At 48.2% G+C, this 16300-nt stretch overlaps 1 non-coding gene across 1 annotated transcript; it reads left to right on the forward strand.

The window, feature by feature from the left end:
- The first annotated feature begins 2513 nt into the window (after positions 1 to 2513).
- On the forward strand, positions 2514 to 2651 carry LOC114816151. The gene has a single exon (XR_003763934.1). It is a non-coding gene; the product is annotated as a small nucleolar RNA SNORA7 (small nucleolar RNA).
- The last annotated feature ends 13649 nt before the right edge of the window (positions 2652 to 16300 follow it).

Raw genomic sequence — 16300 nt, forward strand, 5'->3', positions numbered from 1 at the left:
TTGAGCATGAGTCTGCTGGCCATTGCTGAAATGTATCGGGGACGAACGAGGTGGGGAGGGGCTCCCAGACATTGATTATTGTAATTAAAAATGATTGTAGCACTTGTTAGAGCTCTTATTATAAGTGCTGGGGTTGATACAAGATAATCAGGAGAGATACAGTCCTACGCAGGGTGCACAGTCTAAGAAGGAGGGAGGTCAGGAATTGATTCTACATTTAACAGATGAGGAAACTGAGATTTAGAGAAGCAAAGTGACTTGCCCTAGGCCACACAGCAGACAAGTGGCAGAGGCGGGATTAGATCCCAGGCTCTCCAACTCCCAGGCCAATGGTCTTTCCAGGCCACACTGCTTCTAGGGAAGTTATCGAGGCTCAAAGGATACAGATAGGTGAGGTGTCACAGGAAAGTGACTGGGCTGGAGACCACCATAATTCAGGGGAATGTTCCTTGGGGCTCAGCAGAATCTACCTTCTAAAGTGGCTGTGTACCAGCCACCCTGAAGCCAGATGAGATGCCCTGGGCCAGGGGGCATTAAGGTATCGGTTTCTGAGCTGGGGGCTTCTTTCACTCAAGCAACCAGGAAACATGTAACCCTGAGTTCCAACCTGGTTTTATTTTTTGGCATTTGTTAAGCATTTCCTATATGCCAGGCATTGTTCTAAGTGTTCTAAGCACTGGGGTAGACACACGGTGATTGGGTTAGATACGGTCCATGTCCCACATGAGGCTAATAGTCTTAATCCCCGTTCTACAGATGAGGTAACAGAGGCCCAGAGAAGTTAAGTGACTTGCCCTAGGTCACACAGCAGACAAGTGACAGAGCCAGGCCTAAGATCTACGTCCTTCTGACTCCCAAGCCCAGGCTCTATCATTTAGGCAACACTGTTTCTCATGCTATTGTGGCTAGCTGGGAATTCCCAGAAACTGGAAAGCAGAGGTAGGTGAAAGACTTATGGGGGGAAAGCAATCCACCCATCCTGATCAAATTTGGAAGTTTTGGTGGCTTGCTTCCCGCCGAGTGAAATGGGATAACTGGCTTTATTCCATTTGGGAAATAACTGTGACAATACTTATTAAGCCTATGCTATGTGGCAAGTACTGTGCTAAGCATGTCGATATGACATAATATGACAATGTCCCTTCCCCACACAGGGCTCACAATTTAAGAGAGAGGGAGAACTAGTTTTTTCATCCCCATTTTATGGATAAGAAAAGTGAGGCTGAGAGTGGTTAAATGACTTGCTCTGAGTGATATCGCAGGCCATTGTCAGCTTTGGGACTATAACCTGGTTCTCCTGACCCCCAATTCTTTGAAGCTTCCACTAGGCCTTGCTGCCTGTATCGAGTGATTAGTAAAGTGCTTTGCACACAGTAAGTGCTCAATAAATACCGTTGAATGAATGAATGAATGTCTCCATTGTACCAGGCACCTACTTTCAACAGAGTACTGTACTGGGCTACTACTGTGCACAGACCACTTTACTGACCTACTGAATGCAGAACACTCTACTGGACTCCTACTGTGGACTGAGCACTGTATTGAATGCCTAATGCATGCAGAGTACTGTCCTGGGGGCCTGTTGTTTGCAGAGCACCATGCTGAAAACTTGAAAGCATCCATCGGAACTAAAAAGCTCAAGTGTGCCCTAAGGAATGATAGACTTGAGCAGTGGTCATCGACAGAGTCATTGATTAGGCACAGTTAGAGTTTTAGCGGGAACCAAGAGTAAGAGCTGGGCCACAGTGAGAGAAGAGAGTGGAAACGTCAGAAAGCCAGGTACTTTGATTCTCACCCAACCCCTATCCCCAAAGCACATATGTACTTCTCATACTCTGCTGCTTCCTCTATCTACAATTTGTTTTAGTGTCTGGTTCCCTCTCTAGACTGAAAACTCCTCGAGGATGGGATCGCGTCTACCGACTCTGTTGAATTGTATTCTCTCAAACGCTTAGTACAGTGCTCTGCATACAGTAAGTGCTCAATAAATACCATCTATTGATTGACTGAAAACACTCTCCTGACTACATCTTCTGCCCACTTATCTGTCCCTCAGGCTAATCGAATGATCGCAAGAAGGAGAGGCTAAATTCCTCACAGGTTCAGTTCCTTGCTCTTTACCAAAGTCTTCCCCCTGTGTCCTCCCTTGGCTTCTCAAAGGTAGAAATCGAGAGTGCTTTCCTTTCTCTCCCAGTGCCCAGCCCAGACCCCAGCCCAAGGGGGCACATCCCCACCCCAAGCTCATTCACAGGGTCAGCCTTTGATCTGAGCTCTTTTAACTGACAGCGTGGCCTAGTGCAAAAAGTACAGCCCTGGGAGTCAGAAGGACCTGGGTTCTAAACCTGACTCAGCCAATTGCTTGCTATGTGACCTTGGGCAAGTCACACCTTCTCTGTGTTTCAGTTTCCTCAACTGTAAAATGGGGATACCTGTTCTCACTCCTACTTAGACTGTGAGCACCATGCAAACCAGGAACCGTGTCTGTCTTAATTAACTTGTACCTACCTACCTGCCACCCCCCAGAGTCACACCTGGAGAGTTTCCAGTTTTCTACCAGTCTCAACTATAGGAGGGACAGTCAAGCAGAGGCATAACCATTCCATTCCTAGCTTGGGCAGTGGCTAGCGAGTGGAAGGCAACCTGCTACAAATCAAAACTCACCTGTGCTAGGCAGCAGCGGCATGGGAGAGAGTCGAGGGCGGAGACTCAAGTTTACTGCACAGAAGGAGGCAATGGTAAACAACTTCCATATTTTTACCGAGAAAGCTCTGTGGAGACGCGACCAGAACGATTGCAGATGGAGGTGGGGTGTTCTGGGAGAGAGGTGTCCATGGTGTCACTAAGGGTCGGAGACGACTCGACGACGTAAGGCCAGACCTACCTACCCCAGTGCTTAGAAGTGACTGACACGTAGTAAGGGCTCAGCAAATACCATTAAAAAATGATAATAACTGTGATATCTGTTAAGCTCGTACTGTGTTCCAGGAACTTGATTAAGTGCTAGGATGGATCCTAGCAAATTGGGTTGGACACAGTCCCTGTCCCACATGGTACTCACGTCTTAATCCCAATTTCACAGATAAGGTACCTCAGGTATAGAGAAGTTAAGTGACTTGCCCAGTGTCACACAACAGACCAGTGATGGAGCCGAGATTAAAACCCATGACCTTCTGACTTCCAGGCCCGCACTCTATCCCCTGTGCCATTCCTTCCTTCCCATGAACAGACAGGGAGGCAGAACGACTTGCCCAACTTGCCCAGTGACTTGTCCAAGGACACATAGAAAACAAGTGGAGGAGCCAGGATTAGAACCCAGTTCTTCTGACTCCCAGGCCAGCGCTCCAAGCAAAAGTGCACAGCTGGCCCCTCATATGCAACTAGCTAGTAGTGGAACAGAAGGCACTCACCACCCTCTGCCTGAGCAGAGCACTGTACACCCGACCCGCGTCTTAGTGTCGTCCGTGGGCTGGCTTTGCTCCCCTGACGTCATCTGGCAAAGTGGCTTCTTCCAGGGCCGCTAAAAAGGAGCCTCCACAGGGTCAGCCGCTCTCTCGTCTATGGTATGAACTTCTCCAAGATCGGAGCAGCTCCAAGCGTTCCGGATCCGTTCAGCAGAGCGATTAGCCAAGGCCTCCGCCTCTCTGGTCATCCGCTTCTACTGATTACCAGGCATAATAGACTCTCTCTGCTAACGGTGCAACTGTTGAGCACTCTAATTGGAATGCCATGTCAAACCCTTAAATTAAAAATCAAATACTCAAAGCACCAGTGACTTTTTGATTACTAAAATTGAAACCTAATTGAATTTTCCCCAGGAAAAAAAAAATATCCTGTAGAAATGTAATTAAAGGAGTGTAAAAGACACATTTCCCAAAACAGCCCCCCTCCCAAGCCAAAACCTAAATAATGTTTTCAATTCAGAGAAATTTGCAAGGGAAATGAGAAACTTTCTCATTCTGTGTTTCCTCCAAAAGGAAACTCTAATCTCCATTCAGTCTCTGGGCGGGCTCAAAAAAAAAAAATTGTTGGTATTTGTTAAACACGTACTATGTTCAAAGCACTGTTCTAAGCGTTGGGGGGATACAAGGTGATCAGGTTGTCCCACCTGGGGCTCACAGTTTTAATCCCATTTTACAGATGAGGTAACTGACACACAGAGAAGTGAAGTGACTTGCCTAAAGTCACACAGCTGGCAAGCGGTGGAGCCGGGATTAGAGCCCATGACCTCTGACTCCCAAGCCGGGGCTCTTTCCACTGAGTCACACAGAGCCCAGAATCCCGAAGGTCCTTAGCCTCGACACTTGGGTCAGGCATTTCATCCCTGACCACATTGCAGGACATCTCTGAGGATAGTGGGAGCCCTCAAAGATAGCTTGAGGGATGATCTGCCTGAAGCCGGGGGAGATGGACTTTATGACCTTTAAAGGACAGGTCGGAGCAGGCCTGGAGGCAACAGGCTACTCAGAGACCCTGTGCTTCTCTCAGATGTCACCCGTTGAATACGAGCATGGACAGAGTCATTAACAATGCCCTGGTGCTTCTGGGACTTTGGGACTCCCACCCACCCTCTGTCCAGCCACAAAGCTTCCAATTCACGTGTCCCAGCTGTGAACTTGGAGGTCGCCATTCTGGACTCATTCTCCGTTGAGGTGGCAGGTGGGTCTGGGTGTGGGCAGGAATCTTTTAGGAATTTAATAAAAATAATGTTGGTATTTGTTAAGTGCTTACTATGTGCCGAGCACTGTTCTAAGCGCTGGGGTAGACACAGGGGAATCGGGTTGTCCCACGTGGGGCAAATGAGGTAACTGAGGCACCGAGAAGTGAAGTGACTTGCCCAAAGTCACACAGCTGACAAGTGGCCGAGCCGGGATTCAAACCCATGACCTCTGACTCCAAAGCCCGTGATCTTTCCACTGAGCCACGCTGCTTCTCAATTTAAAGGTCGCTCGGGTCCCCGCCACGAGGGCAATAACTGCCTGGGCAGTGACCCCACCATCCGAGAATTGCATTTTTCCCCTAAGACTAAACTATCTCAAATATGATCACGGGGGATTAGGCTAATGCTCCTGAAGCTAGAAATCTAGCTGAGAAAACACTGATATCCATTATTTTATTTTCTTATAGTCTCTAGACTTTAAGCTCATCTCAAGACCGTAAGCTCATTGTGGGCACGGAATGGGGCTGTTTATTGTTATATTGAATTCTCCCAAATGCTTATTAGAGTGCTTTGCACAAAGTAAGCGCACAGTAAATACGATTGAATGTATTTGGCTGCAGGGACACCTTTAATTAACCAAAACGGAGAGATTTTTAAGGGAGTACCCGTCCTATTAAAATTCCTGGCATTCTGGGCCCACTTCGGTCTCCTCTTTGGGACGGATGTAGAGAAATTGCCTTTCCCTTTGCCCATCTCATGTACGTTTTAAGACTGTTTCCTTAATCATGCAGTCTGCCGGTTGAAAGAGACTATCGTGGGGAGGGACAGGATGACAAATCTAGACTCATTTAAGTTCCGGGGAGGCTTCTAGAGGGATGGGAAAGCTTCAGCCCACCAAGCACTGAGCAGGTGTTGAGGAAAACCAGAGTCAGTGTGGGGAGAACAGCCAGTGAATGCAAAGACCTGGTATCAAGGCAGTTGGACGTGGTCAGCTAAGACAGGAGGAGCGAGTCAGGGGCAGACAGAGACAACCGCTTCTCCAGGTGGTGATGTAGCTAGGCAAGGGATGAAATGTCTAATGAGTGCAGAGCACTGAACTGAGCACTCCCTGTGGAAAGCAATGAAATGAGTGTCCTCTGTGCAGAACACCGGCAGTACAGAGCTCTGGATTCAGTGACCTCTGTCTGCAGAGCACTCGACTGAGTGTTCTCTGTGGGCAGGCCACTGTACTTCTTTTATGTGGTTCTGGTGTTTGTTCCGAGCTTACTATATGCCAAGCACTCTGCTAAACACGGGGGAAGATAGAAGATAACCAGACTAGACAAAGTCCCTGTCCCATTAGGAGTTCAAAGTCGAAGTGGAAGGGAGTCAGATTTACTCGTCATTTTATAGATGAGGTAATTGAGGCCAAGGAACGTGACTTACCCGGGGTTACCCAGCAGGTAGATGACAGAGCTGACATTCAAACCAACATCTGACTCCCCGACCCATGCTTTTTCCACTAGACTAAGCTTCTTCCCTTTGTGCGGTGCACTGTACTGGGCCCTTACTGTGTGCGGAGCACTCTACTGAGCTCCCGCTGTGTGCAAAATGCTGGTTGGATGCGTCATCTGCACAGGGTACGGTAATGGGTGCCCATCGTGGGCAGGACACCGATGGGTTCCTGGCATTGTACCAGGTCTTGATGGTGCAAGGAGCGTGGAAATGAACACTGAAAGGGCAGGTGTGATTTTTGGAAATGGGAGCTATTAATCAGGGAAAGTTCCCTGGAGGAGGTGGATTTTGGGGAAGACTTTAAAGCTGGGGAGAGTGGCGGACGGGTGGATTTGAAAGGAGAGAAAGGCGGGAGGAAGGGATGAACAATGGTTGGAGACTGGAGGATTGAGAGCAAGTCCAGCTAAGGGGCTACCTGGGAAGGAATGAAGAACGCAGAGAGGTGAGAGGGAACCAGTTGGAAGAGAGCACTGAAACTCACAGCCTGTGGTTTCCCCATTAGTGACTGGGCCAATCTGAGCAACAGGGTACAATCAATCAGTCAATCATATTTATTAAGCACTTACTGTGTGCACATCACTGTACTAGATGCTTGGGAGAGTACAATATAATACTGTTGACAAACGTGTTCCCTGTCCAGACAGACATTAATATAAATAAATAAATTAGGGTTATATGCGTAAGTGCTATGGGGCTGAGGGAGGGGTGAATAAAGGGTGCAATGTGCCGCCTTCCGTTAATCCCATTTTTACCCCTCCCTGCTTCACTTTAGACCCCTAAATGAGAAGTAGCTGTTCCTGCCTGGCTTACCATGTGCTTCCACCCTTCTGGCACGGGGCCTGGCACAGCAAAGCTCTTTATTTCAGATTGATTTCAATGTATCGGGTAATTAAAAGATTTTCCCTTTTTGATCACTGGAATTGCTTCATGCTTGATAGGAAGGAAACCTGACGGGCGTTTAATGTTTGTTTATCAAAGTGGCAAATCGCTGATAATTTATGTGGGCGATCACAGCACAGCGAGGCCGATGGCACCGTTACAAATTTTAATTACGCGGGGACAAGGTAGGCACGGAATATGTTTGGTATCGAACCGTTGGAATCTGGATTTCATTATTCTCCTGTCAGTTTATCAATTCCGTTCGGCAATCAGATCGAGGACGGGGATGGGGTGATAGTGGAGGGGGGTGGGGAGGGGTCGATCTCTAACAGGGCTAAGTTTGATCCGTTGGATAAAGGATCGGGTGCAGTGTGGTGGCACTGGGAAGAACCCCGCTTCCTTTGAAATTGGAAGTCCCTTCCCCGTCCTCATCCCCGGTCTCCTGGACATTTCCCACCTTCGCAGCCCTTTCCAGAAGGCGGGTGGCCCGCTCAAAGTTCTCAAACTCACAGTCACGGTGGTGATGACGGAATTGACGGCACAAAGAAGTGCCACATTCCCTGTCATCAAAGAGCTTACATTCTAACCAGGGAGACAAACATGAAAATATTTACAAATAGAGTGGTAAAGATTAAAACATCCAAGACACGTGTGCTTTACACATACGCAGGTCAGAAGGACCTGGGTTCTAATCTCTGAGTGGAGGCTGGCAGCCCACTTGTGCCCATGATGGAAACTAGAGCCTCCCTGGGTTTCCAGCTATGGACTGAGGGGAACATCAGTAGCCGTGAGATCGGATCCTCCAGGCGCAATTCTCCCAGGTCTTTTGAAAATGAGTGATAATAATAACTATGGAATTTGTTAAGTGTTTACTATGTGCCAGGCGCTGTACTAAGAGCTGGAGTGAACACAAGTAAATCGAGTTGGACACAGTCCCTGTCTCACATGGGACTCACAATCCCCATTTTATCGATGAGGGAACTGAGGCACAGAAAAGTTAAATGACTTGCCCGAGGTCATACAGCAGACAAGTGGCAGAGCTGGAATTCGAACCCCGGTCCTTCTGCGTCCCGGGCCTATGCTCTAGCCACTAGGCCACACTAGTTCAAGCGGCTTATTCCATAGGTCCTCTTGGGCAAGCACCAGGCCCGTTTTGCTGGGACTAGCTCTGCCTCTGCGCTTTCTCCTGGAAAGCCCTCACCCATCTCTCAGGAACTCAGAGTGACCCTCTGCCAAAGCCAGCTGCAAGACACGACCCCCTCCGTGTTCATAAAACGGCTTCCTGGTTTAATAGGCTTGGGCAGGGAATGGGGTCTAAATTAGCGGTTGCTTTATAGGGGACACGTTTCAAGGATAATGTTTAATAGCAAAAATAAAAAATCAGAGAACCCATCAGAGCTAGCACAGAGCGACGTGTGCCTGCAGGGAAGAGAAGAAATTGGAAAAAGAAAAAGCCTTGCTCTTTTCTCGTTTAATTCCTCTCCTTCTTCAGGACAAAAGGATAGAGCATCTTATGGTCCTTCAGCCCCTGGGAAACTTTTCTTAATAATGATTATGGTATTAGTTAAGCGCTTACTATGTGCCAGACACTGTACTAAGCACTGAGGTGGATACAGGTAAATCGGATTGGACACAATCCCTGTCCCATGTGGGGTTCCCAGTCTCAATCCCCATTTCACAGATGAGGTAACTGAGGCCCAGAGAAGTGAAGTGACTTGTCCAAGAGCACACAACAGACAAGTGGCGGAGCTGAGATTCCATGACCTTCTGACTCCCAAGCACATACTCTATCCGCTATGCCATTCCTTCCTTCCCACGAACAGACAGGGAGGGCAGAACCGGGAGGCAGAACGAACGTCTGTACGCCCAGCATGGGCACGGCTCAAACACTGTGGTAACCGCAGGTTGGGAAACACCACGGGCAGCAGATGGACCAGACTAGCGGGATTGGGGAGGCTCTCCCCGAGCAGAGGGTATGGGATGGTCAGGAGACCTAGAGGCAGATTAGAAAACAGCTACAGTCACTGCAGGGGGTACAGCAACTCAGTGCATCAAAGGACAATGTATCCGTGTTCGTGGTGTAGGATGGAGTGGAGTCCAGAATCAATCAGTGGTATTTACTGCGCACTTACGGTGTGCAGAGCAATATACTAAATGCTTGAGAAGGTACAGTTGGTAGATGCGATCCCTGCCCTTGAGGAACTTACAGTCTAAAGGGGGAGACAGACATTAAAACATATTAGGGTTAGGGGAAATAGATTAAGCATAGGCCAGAAAGTTGGGAAGAGAGGAAGTCACATAGCAGTAAGACCGGGGTAGCTGTTGGGCACTGTGCTAAGCACTGGTGAAGGTACAGCAAAAACAGAACAAGAGCCTTCAGATTCTTCACATGCTGACGGTGATTCGATCTTAGAAGGGGTAACAGGATCCAGATTCTGTTTTGTCCCCCAAACTGAGCAACATTGGATTCTAGAAGCGACATCATGGAGACTCCATCATCATCTCTAGCCCAAACAGATGTGGGGGAAACTATAGCTTTACCCCCACAGCTAGAAGCCTGGGTGTGTACGAGTCCGCTACCTCCTATGAGTCGGTGCCTCTGTGTGGAGCAGAGTGTGGGACAAAATATTGATAATGGAAATAATTGTGGTGTTAAGCATTTACTACGTGCTAGGCACTACACCAAACGCTGGGGTAGATACAAGATGATTGGTTTAATAATTGTATTAATTATGGCATTTGTTAAGCACTTACTTTGTGCCAAGCACCGTTCCAAGCACTGGGGTACGAGGTTATCAGGTGGTTCCACGTGGGGCTCACAGTCTTCATCCCCATTTTACAGATGAGGTCACTGAGGCACAGAGAAGTTAAGTGACTTGCGCAACGTCACACAGCTGACAAGTGGCAGAGCCGGGATTTGAACCCTCGACCTCTGCCTCCCAAGCCCGTTCTTTTTCCGCTAAGCCGCGCTACTTCTCTACATGCAAAGTACCTGTCTTACATAGAGCTCACAGTCTTTAATCCCCATTTTACAGATGAGGTAACTGAGATCCAGAGAAGTTAAAAGACTTGCCCGAGGTAGCGCAGGAGTAAGGGCCAGAGCCAGGGTTAGAATTCAGGCCCTCTGACTCCCGGGTCTGTACTCTTCCCATTAGGCCACAACCTCTCAAGGTCCCTTCAGGCCCAGGAAGTCTAGGAAACCAGGACTGGAGCCAGTCTCATTAGTCTAATGGCTTGTAGATTAAGTAAAGCAGGAACTGTGAGTTAATTAACATGATTTCGAATTCTTCTTTTGATTGGTCAGGAGGGAGGACAGTGGGCAAAAGCCCGATTTTTATTTCCCGAAAGACACTAGACCTATTTATCAACCCGCCGCAGGGATAGGCGAGGTCTATTTGGGGGTGTCCCACCCTCCTTTCGGGGAGATGATCTCCCTCTCTGAATGGCAGGGCTGAAGGGGAAGAGATAAATTCTATCCCACAGTTGTAGAAATAAATAATCACATCAGGGCATTTAATTGAGTTCCTGGAGGCTGCAGCAGCGCATTAGATATCAGTGCCTAAAAATACCCATTTCCATTTATTACGCCTAATTTCTAACTTGTTCCACTTTGTGTCTGACGCCCAGGGAACACCTAGAGAGCCCTTTAAATGGATTAGGAGAGCAAAGGCATTTAATGCATCGCGAGAACCTAATTGTATTTTTATTGCTCATTAAATTTTGAGTTAATTACATAGCAACCAGGTTTATGCTTTATGATATTATATCTAAATCAGGGCACTCTTACCTTTGATCGCTGCCGATTTCCAAGGCAGAATGGCATTTTGGTTCTCACCTCTTCATTCGGGCGGAAAGGAGTTGGGGTGGGGGTGGGGAGGGTGGGTGAGAGAAAGGGCCTCCTTAGGGCATCAGGCTCCTCAGCTCCACGTGGCCGTGGCTGCGTGATCCCAACTATTCTGAGATTCCAGTCCTTCTCCCGTCCCTTTAATCGGGGCCTCCAGATTGAAGCCGGGGAAGCGACTTTGTGGACTTGGTCTTTGTGGACTGTTAGTTTGTAAAATGGGGATTAACCGTGAGCCTCACGTGGGACAACCCGATTACCCTGTATCTACCCCAGCGCTTAGAACAGTGCTCGACACATAGTAAGCGCTTAACAAATACCAACATTATTATTATTAAAAACGTTAATTCACAGTCTTCCTGCCGTCCGCCTCCCCCTTCAAGGCATCGATCAAGGCAGGTTCACCGGAGGTGGTGGGCTTTGAGACTCATGCTATAGAATAGTAGAGGTAGGGTTGGCGGGGAGGCTGCTCACTCAGCCACTCAGATGAGGGTCCTGCTGGAAGAAGGGAAGTGGAGAGGGCTGAATAGAGGCCGGTTTTCTGCCCACAGGAGGGGATCAGTACAGTTCTCTGCGAAGAGTAATCAACCAATCAGCAGTATTTATTGAGCACCTACTTCATTCAGTCGTATTTATTGAGTGCTTACTGTGAGCAAGACACCGTACTAAGCCCTTGGAAGACTACAGTACAGCAATAAACAGTCACATTCCCTGTCCACAATGGGCATACATCTAAAGAGTACCGTAAAAAGCGCTTCAGAAAGTACAGTAGAATTGGCAGACTGTATTCCTGGCCTACGGTGCTTACCATCTACCAGAGGAAGTAGGCACTAGAATAAAGTTAGATTGAAGGAGGTAAAAGAGTATAAAAATATGTATGTAAATGATGCAGGGTGGGGTTTAGGGGAGGACTCAAGTGTGTAGGAGGTGTGGAAGTGCTGAAATGACAGCTGGGGGATATAAAGAGGGAGGATGAGAGATTAAGCAGGGAAGGCGCCCTGGAGAGGAGATTTCAGAAGGGCTTTGAAGATGGGGAGAACTGTGGTCTGTTGGTTGTGAAGGGAGTGAAACCCAGGACTCCAGGGATGGAACAAGACAAAGGTCTGGGGTGGGAGAAATGCGAACAAGGCACAGTGAATAAGTTAGCTTGATTAAAGAATCAGTAGGCAACTGATCCCACTTTTCACACATAACAGACATCCAGTACAGTGCTCAGCCAAAGGGCAGCTTCCAGTACAGTGTCTATTCTCAGACAGTGCCTTGCCTACCTAATCAAGTGGAAGAGTACTTGCCTCAGAGGAGGTCATCAACACAGCGCACAAAGTATCCCATTAGAGTGCTATGCACAGAAGCCCTCTATTTTGGACTCTGTGAATGGTAGTCATTTAGCACAGAGCTTTGCCCACGGTAAATGCCCAGCCGATATCGGTGATTCTGATATTAATGCATAGTGAGTACTGTCCTGGGCACCTACTGAGTGCACAGGTCTGGGCGGGGCAATTGTGGGGCAGACAGAAAGAGTTAAAAAAAAATTCCTGCCCCTGCGAGGCTTGCGGTTTAGTGGGGAAGACTGGAAACATAGATATATCTCCCTTCCTCCTGTCTCTCCCCGCTCCAGTCTATTCTTCATTCCGCTGCCCGGCTCATCTTCCCGCAGAAACGCTCCGGGCATGTCACTCCCCTTCTTAAAAACCTCCAGTGGTTGCCTATCCACCTCCACACAAAACAAAAACTTCTCACTCTAGGCTTCAAGGTTCTCCATCCCCTTGCCCCCTCCTACCTCTCCTCCCTTCTCTCTTTCTACCGCCCACCCCGCACGCTCCGCTCCTCTGCCGCCCACCTCCTCACCGTTCCCCGTGCTCGCCTATCCCGCCGTCGACCCCCGGGCCACGTCCTCCCGCTGTCCCGGAATGCCCTCCCTCCTCACCTCCGCCAAACTAATTCTCTTCCCCTCTTCAAAGCCCTACTGAGAGCTCACCTCCTCCAAGAGGTCTTCCCAGACTGAGCTTTCCCTTTTCCCTCTGCTCCTTCTGCTGCCTCTCTACCCCCCTTCACCTCCCCTCAGCTAAGCCCTCTTTTCCCCCCTTTCCCTCTGCTCCTCCCCCCTCCTTTCTCCTCCCCTCAGCACCGTGCTCGTCCACTCAGTTGTATATATTTTTATTACCCTATTTATTTTGTTAATGAGATATACATCACCTTGATTCCATTTATTGCTTTTTTTTAATGAATTGTACATCCCCTTGATGCTATTTATTACTACTGTTTTTGTCTGTCTCCCCTGATTAGAGTGTAAGCCCATCAATGGGCAGGGACTGTCTCTATCTGTTGCTGATTTGTACATTCTAAGGCCTTAGTACAGTGCTCTGCACATATTAAGCGCTCGATAAATATGAATGAATGAATGAATGAATGTATGAAGAACAAAAGTAGATAGGAGAAGTTGTAGATAGAGGAGGAGTTGACTTCCTTCTTGCTCCTCAGTGGCACACCATTCCATCTCCCCCATCCCTCTCTTTCCCTTCCTTTGAAGCCCATATCATCTGTCTCCACCATCCACTCCAGATACTAGTCACTATCATCTACCATCCTCCAAGCCCCACCTCCAACTTTTTGAACCATTTTGATCCCTTTCTCACGTTTCTTCTCTCTTTCTTCATCCCTACCTAATAATAATGTTGGTATTCGTTAAGCACTTACTATGTGCAGAGCACTGTTCTAAGCTCTGGGGGAGATGCAGGGTAATCAGGTTGTCCACGTGAGGCTCAGTTAATCCCCATTTCACAGATGAGGTAACTGAGGCACAGAGAAGTGAAGTGACTTGCCCACAGTCACACAGCTGACAAGTGGCAGAGCCGGGAGTCGAACCCATGACCTCTGACTCCGAAGCCCAGGCTCTTTCCACTGAGCCACGCTGCTTCCCTAGCCTTGAGGTCTTCAATATCCAAACAGATGTTCCTGTTGAGCCTTCCACTGCTCATTTTTTCATTCCTCAACTTTCCCGATCTCCTGCTCCACCCCAACTTTCCCACTCACTAACTTGGACTTACACTTGTTCTCATCACCTCTACTTCCCAAGCGCTTAGTACAGTGCTCAGCACACGGTAAGGGCTCAATGAATACGATCGAATAAATGAATGAACTTCTGGTCACTGTAAATCCTCCTCACCTGCCTTCTCTCCCACTCACCTCCTCCCCACAAATTTGTCTTGTTCCCCCATAAAAACCTGTGATCTGTTGACCCCATCCAATTTCCTCAAGTCATCATGCCCTATTTAGCCTCATACCTTCCCTTGATGACTAAATTGTCACCCTCAACCCCACCCTCTCTACTGAACTCACCTCTCGCTCTTCTATCCCTTTGTGAATCTTGTACCACTAACACACAGTCCTGGATCACCTCCACAATCCACATGCTTCTCACCTGTGCATGAGCCGCTACTGGCAGAAATCTAGATATCAGATTGACCCCATCCACTTCAAGTTCATCCTTACATGTTTTAACTCTGCCCACCAAAATTATTACTCCATCTTTATTGACTCCCATGTCCACCACCCTCGCCAGTTATTCCAGAGGTTTAGCTCCCCCCTCAAACCTCCTGCCCCCTGCCATCCCCATCTCTTGCCTCTAATGACCTGTCCACCTACTTTATTCAGAAAATTGAAACTATGAGGCGTCATCTCCCTAAAATCTCCCCTGCTCTTCTCCAGTCCCTCCCTCCTCAACCCCTTCTTCAACTCTCCCATCTTTCCCAGAAGTATCTCGAGAGGAGATCTCCTTCCTTCTCTCGTAATTCACCCCCTCCACCTGTGTATCTTGACCCCGACACTTCGCAACTTATCAAAACACTTGTCCCCTCTGTTCTTCCTTCCCTGACTGCCATCTTCAACTGTTTGCTCTCCAATGGCTTCTTTCCCACTGCTTTCAAATAAACATGCTCATGTTTCTCCTACCCTAAAAAGATCCTCCCTTGACTCCACAGCTCCCTCCACTTATCACCCCATCTCTTTCTTGCCATTCCTCTCCAAATTCCTTGAGTGAGTTGTCAACACATGCTACATCAAGTTCTTCTCCTCCAATTGCTTCCTTGACCCCCTCCAATCTGACTTCCATCCCCGTCACTCCACAGAAAATGCAATATCAAAGGTCACCAGTGATCTCCTTCTGCCAGCTCCAATGGTGTCTACTCAGTCCTAATCCTCCTCGACCTCTCAGCTGCCCTCGACACAGTACACCACCCCGTCTCCTGCAAACACTCTCCAACCTCAGCTTCACTGAAGCTGTTCTCCTGGTTCTCCTCCTATCTCTCTGGCCACTCATTCTCAATCTCTTTTGGGGCTCCTCCTCTGCCTCCCTCAAGGTTCAGTTCTGGTCTACTTCTATTCTCCATCTACACCCGTTCCCTTGGAGAACTCATTCACTTCCATTCCTTCAACTACCACCTCTAGGCAGATGATTCCCAAATCTATATCTCCGCCCCGATCTCCATCCCGCTCTGCTGTCTCGCATTTCCTCCTGCTTTCAAGACATCTCTACTTGGATGACACAGGTCCCATCCCACATGGGACTCACAGTCTTAATCCCCGTTTTAAAGATGAGGAAACTGAGGCATAGAGAAGCGACTTGCCCAAGGTCACACAGCAGACAAGTGGCAGAGCTAGGATGAGAATCCAAGTCCTCTGACTCCGAGACCCACGTTCTTTCCACTATGCCGTGCTGCTTCTAACTAAAAGGGAACCTGAAATTCTGCTCCTCTAGGTACAGGACCTTACTGATTCTTTTTTCGTTATGTATATTGTGTATCGGTCCTTGTCCCGTATGCTGTTTCATTGTTGTTTCATTGGTTTCAATTTCTCTATTTCGGTCCCCTCCCCCATCTGTATTTACAGAATCTGATCTCATTCCCACTTGTATATTCTTTCCCAGTATTTAGTACTGTATGCTTTACACGCTAAGTCTAGCAGCTGCCTTAGTGGGCATGAAATCCAGCTACCGTACACAGAGCAGTTATTTGCTATAGCCATAGCCAGAGTAGAATCACCTGCTCCACTCAGACCCTGGTCTGCTTTCTCCACCACTCAGGGAAAAGGGGAGAGGATTTGAAAAACAGTTGCACATACCCACCCACCCCCAAGTCCTTCAACATCCACCCTCTGTGTCTCACAAGCCCCTAGCCTTGGAGTGAATCTCAAGTCCTCTCTCTCATTCAATCTATATATGCAATCTGTCAACAAATCCCGACAGTTCAACCTTCAAAACCGCTAAAATCGGCCCTTTCCTCTCCATCCACTATGCTACTACTTTAATCCGAGCATTTATCCTACCCCTCCTTGATTACTGCATCAGCCTCCTTGCTTATCTCCCTGTCTCTTCCTTTCCCCACTCCAGTCCATACTTTACTCTGTTGCTGAGATGGTTTTTCTACAAAAAT

This window comes from Ornithorhynchus anatinus, chromosome 1, assembly GCF_004115215.2.
Source record: "Ornithorhynchus anatinus isolate Pmale09 chromosome 1, mOrnAna1.pri.v4, whole genome shotgun sequence".
In the NCBI taxonomy this organism is placed as follows: domain Eukaryota; kingdom Metazoa; phylum Chordata; class Mammalia; order Monotremata; family Ornithorhynchidae; genus Ornithorhynchus; species Ornithorhynchus anatinus.